The sequence below is a fragment of the Chlorocebus sabaeus genome, chromosome 20 (genome assembly GCF_047675955.1).
Source record: "Chlorocebus sabaeus isolate Y175 chromosome 20, mChlSab1.0.hap1, whole genome shotgun sequence".
NCBI classification, from domain to species: domain Eukaryota; kingdom Metazoa; phylum Chordata; class Mammalia; order Primates; family Cercopithecidae; genus Chlorocebus; species Chlorocebus sabaeus.
The window spans coordinates 478,325-483,454 of NC_132923.1; the positions used below are offsets into that span (position 1 = coordinate 478,325).

General features: G+C 58.2%; 1 pseudogene; it reads right to left on the bottom strand.

Moving 5' to 3' along the window:
* Nucleotides 1–3,594: 3,594 nt before the first annotated feature.
* Nucleotides 3,595–3,713, bottom strand: LOC119624504 (5S ribosomal RNA; annotated as a pseudogene).
* Between the last annotated feature and the right edge of the window lie 1,417 nt (nt 3,714–5,130).

A 5,130-nucleotide genomic window follows, 5' to 3' on the forward strand; every position in this document is an offset into this window, starting at 1 on the left:
CTCCCATCCACGGTGGCTTGTCCCGAGCAAGACCCGGCTGGTAGGCAAGAGGGAGTGGGGGGTTGGGGGTTGGAAGATGGCCCTGCTTTTCCCGGAGCTGGCACTAGAGCCAGAATCCTGATCCCCGGCGAGAGGGGATCCACCACCAGGAGCAAATCCACAGCCCCACAAACAGACACACCTGGGCTCTCACGCGCAGGAACCCACACACGCGCATGTGCACACAGAAACACACACACACACACATATGCACACCCACACAAATGGCTTGAAGGAGAGCAAGGAACAGATGGATGGAGAGATTGAAACCAAGGAAGGGAGAGAGACAGCGATCGACAGAGACACGGGTGGGGGAGAGGGAAAGAGACAGACAAAGACGCAGAGAAAGAGAGAGAGACAGAGAGACAGACGGAAGGTGACAGACATAGCGCGAGGTGCAGAGGCAAACCCAGAAGAGAGAGGAGGAGGGAGCTAGAGAGCGACAGCGATAGAACCTTGGAGAGGGGGCATCCTGCTCCGGTAGGCAGGTTCCTTTTGAGCAGGCCGGGATAGGGTGGAGTGGGCTTGGGCTGGGCCAGAACAGGGTGGCCAGGCCATCCATGCGAGAGGAGCAACAGAGCGCTGAGACGGGTTTTGTCTTGGATTAATTGCTTGCCTTGGAGGTGGGTTTCGTAGACTCCTTCCTTTTTTGGATCTCCCTGTGCTCTTGGTGCGGTGGGGTGGTCCCCTTGATTTGCACAGTGCGCCCGCCCGTTTGGCGGGAGCCGTGGCACCAGGTGTGCCCACAGGGCCCGAAACTGGTGGCAATGGGAATCCGGGTGCACAGGGACTGTTTTCCTGGTGAATGGCGTAGCAATGTCCTTCCCCCGATAAAGCAGCCCCTGCGTTCTGGAGCGGAGGTCTTTGTTGGCGTGTGTGGCACTCGCTGCCCCTGCCCGTCCCTTCCCCCGGTTTGGAAGTTTCTGGCGGCGCCTGATGAGTGGATTGAATCGCCTGGGCGTTCCGGAAGTGGGTAGGCACCACGAACGGCAGGAAACCCGCGCCTGCACCTTTGGGGTCCGGCCGGGTGCCCTACCAGGCTGGAGCCGGTCTCCTGGCGGGGCGGCAGCGAAGCGGAAGCGGTGGGATGCTGCTGCCCCGTGGTGCTTTCGTGGCGGAAGCCCTGGAGGAAGTCCCCGGCAGCGGCGGGTGTGTAGGCGGGTGATAAAGTGGGAACAGAGTCAGGGGAGGTTGGGAAGCATGGCGACAATGGGGGCACTAACGAGGCCCGACCCTGCTTAGCTTCGAGACCATCCGGTCCTCCGCCCTGTCTCGGAGGTATTCTTTCGCATCCCTGGCCGCTCAGGAGCTCCTGCGAGGCCACCTCTTGCCCCACCCACCCAGAGCTGTCAAGGCTGGCCAAGGGCCAACAGTCAGACCAGCAGCGCCTGGCCCTTTTCTCAGAACGCCCCCACCACGGTGGCTTGTCCCAAGACCCAGCTGGTGGGCAAGCGGGCGTGGGGTGTTCGGTGTTGGGGGATGACCCTGCTTTGCCCCTGGCTGGCACTAGAGCTGGAAACCTGATCCCCGGCGAGAGGGGCTGAGGCACACACAGAGACACACACACACACACACACACACACACACACATGCACGCACACACAAATGGCTTGAAGGAGAGCAAGGAAGAGATGGATGGAGAGATTGAAATCGAGTGGAGATAGTCACCGATTGAGAGAGACAGGAGAGGGAGAGAGGGAAAGAGACAGGCAGAGAAAGAGAGAGGGACAGAGAAAGAGAGACAGAGAGACAGAGGGAAGGCGACAGAAGTAGCAAGAGGTGCAGGGGCAAACCCAGAAGAGAGAGGGGGAGGAAGCTAGAGAGTGAGAGTGATAGAGCCTTGGAGTGGTAGCGCCCTGCTCTGATAGGCAGGGCCCTTTTGGGCGGGCTGGGATAGGGTGGAAGGGGCTTGGGCTGGGCCAGAACAGGGTGGCCAGGCCTTCCATGGGAGAGGAGCAACGGAGCGCTGACACGGGTGTTGTCTTGGATTAATTGCTTGTTTTGGAGGTGGGTTTAGTAGTCTCCTTCCTTTGTTGGCACCTCCCTGTGCTCTTGGTGCGGTGCAGTGTGCCCCTTGACTTGCAGAGTGTGCCCAACTGTTTTACGGGGGCCGTGGCACCAGGCATGCCCATGTCGCCCCAGGCCTGGGAATCTGGCACATCCTCGGGACTGGAGTTTACACGAAGTTGGTGGCAATGGGAATCCGGGTGCACTGGGACTGTTTTCCTGGTGGCTGGTGAAGCAATATCCTTCACCAGGATAAAGCAGCCCCTGCGCTCTGGAGCGGAGGTCTTGGCTGGCAGTGTGTGGCACCTGCTGCCCCTGCCTGCCCCTTCATCCACTTTGGAAGGTTGCTGTGGCGTCCGATGAGTGGATTGAATGGCCTGGGCGTTCCAGGAGCTGGAAGGCACCATGAAAGGCAGGGAACACACGCCTGCGCCTTTGGGATCCGACCCCCTGCCCTCCCGGGCTGGAGCTCCTGGTGGGGCGTCGGTGAGGTGGAAGCGGTGGGATGCTGCTGCCCAGTGGTGCTTTGGTGGCGGACCCCCAGGAGGAGTTCCCCGACTGCGGTGGGGGAGGTGTAGGCGGGCGATAAAGGGGGAGCAGAGTCAGGGGAGGTTGGGAAGCATGGCGACAATAGGGTGATAGGAGGGAGGATGGAAGCCACGAAAGCCTACAGCAGGCCGGGTGGGGTGGATCACACCTGTAGTCCCAGCACTTTGGGAGGCTGAGGCAGGTAGATCACGAGGTCATGAGATTCAGACCAGCCTGGCTAACACGGTGAAACCTCGGCTCTACTAAAACTACAAAAGCATGAGCCGGGAGTGGTGGCAGGCGGCTGTAGGCCCGGTTGCTGGGGAGGCTGAGGCAGGAGAATGGCATTGAACCCGGGAGGCGGAGCTTACAGTTAGCCAAGAACGTGCCCCTGCACTCCAGCCTGGGTGACAGAGCAAGACTCTGACTGGAAGACGAAGGAAGGAAGGAAGGAAGGAAGGAAGGAAGGAAGGAAGGAAGGAAGGAAGGAAGGAAGGAAGGGAGGGAGGGAGGGAGGGAGGGAGGGAGGGAGGGAGGGAGGGAGGGAGGGAGGGAGGGAAAGGAAAGGAAAGAGAAAGAGAGAGAAGAAAGAAAAAGAAAAGAAAGAAAGAAGGGAAGAAAGAAGAAAAAAAGAATGAAAGGGAGAAAGAAAAGAGAGAGAAAGAAAGGAAAGAAGGAACAAAGAAAGAAAGAGAAAGAGAAAGAAAAGACAGAAAGGAAGAAAGAACGAAAGAAAGAGAAAGAGAGAGAAAGAAAAGAAAGAAAGAAGGAAAGAAGGAAGAAAGAAAGAAAGAGAAAGAAAAGAAAGATGGTAAGAAAGAAAGGAAGGGAGAGAAAGAAAGAAAAGAAAGAAGGGAAGAAAGAAGAAAGAAAGAAAGAAAAAGAGAGAAAGAAAGAAAGAAAGAAAGAAAGAAAGAAAGAAAGAAAGAAAGAAAGAAAGAAAGAAAGAAAGAAAGAGAAAGAAAGAAAGGAGAGAGAGAGAAGGAAAGAAAGGAAGGTAGAAAAGAAAGAAAGCATAAAAACCTACAGCACCCGGTATTCACAGGTGGTCTCCCATCCAAGTACTAACCAGGCCCGATCATGCTTAGTTTCTGAGATCAGACGAGATCGGGCGTGTTCACGGTGGTATGGCTGTAGACCCCGGCAGAGGAGCCTGGCTGCCCCAAGAGCCCGGCCCAGCCATGCCTGCCGGCTTCCAACCGGCACCGCCAGCCCGGGGCCGCCGGGCTCGCATCGGTACCCCGGAGCCGCTCGCCTGCGGCCTTCATCTCCTGAGCTCCCTAGCTTCCACCACATTGGGTCCGCTCGGAACAGGGAGTGCTCCGAGACTTCAGGGCCCAGGGCCTATGATCCTGGCACCCCGTCCAGTACTCTGCCCTGTCGCGGAGATATTCTTTTGGATTCCTTGCCTCTCAGGAGCTTCTGTGAGGCCCCCTCTTGCCCCACCCACCCAGAGCCGTCAGGGCTGGCCAAGGGGGAACAGACGGACGAGACACGCGTGGCGTTTTTCTCACAACGCTCCCACCACAGTAGCTTGTCCCGAGCAAAACCCGGCCACTGGGCAAGAAGGCGTGGGGGGTTGGCGGTTGGGGGATGGCCCTGCTTTGCCCCGGGCCAGCACTAGAGATGGCAGCCTGATCCCCATCCAGAGGGGCTGAGAGAAACCCAGACACACCCCACCACCACCAGGAGCAAATCCACAGCCCCACACACAGACACACCGGGGCGCTCGCGCGCAGGAACACACACACGCACACGCGCACACAGACACACACACACACGTGCACGCACACACAAAAGGTTTGAAGGAGAATAAGGAAGAGATGGATGGAGAGATTGAAACCGAGGGAGGGAGAGAGACAGCGATCGAGAGAAACAGGGGAGGGGGAGAGGGAATGAGACAGACAGAGAGGCAGAGAAAGAGAGAGGGACAGAGGAAGAGAGAGTGACAGAGAGACAGGGAAGGCGGCGGAAGTAGCTCGAGGTGCAGGGGCAAACCCAGAAGAGAGAGGGGGAGGGAGCTAGAGAGCAAGAGTGATAGAGCCTTGGAGAGGTAGCGCCCTGCTCCAGTAGGCAGGGCCCTTTTGGGCAGGCCAGGATAGGGTGGAGGGGGCTTGGGCTGGGCCAGAACAGGGTGGCCAGGCCGTCCATTCGAGAGGAGCAACAGAGCGCTGTGACAGGTTTTGTCCTGGATTAATTGCTTGATTTGGAGGTGGGTTTCGTAGGCTCCTTCCTTTGTTGGCACCTCCTTGTGCTCTTGGTGCGGTGCGGTGGGCCCCGAGATTTTCAGAGTGCGCCCGCCAGTTTAGCGGGATCTGTGGCACCGGGCGTGTCCACGGGGCCCGAGGCCTGGGTCTCTGGCGTGTTCTCCGGACAGGAGTTTACACGAAGTTGGTGGCAATGGGAATCCGGGTGTACTGGGACTGTTTTCCTGGTGGCTGTCGAAACAATGTCCTTCCCCCGATACAGCAGCCCCTGCGTTCTGGATCGGAGGTCTTGGCTGGCGTGTGTGGCACCCGCTGCCCCTGCCTGTCCCTTCCCCCGGTTTGGAAGGTT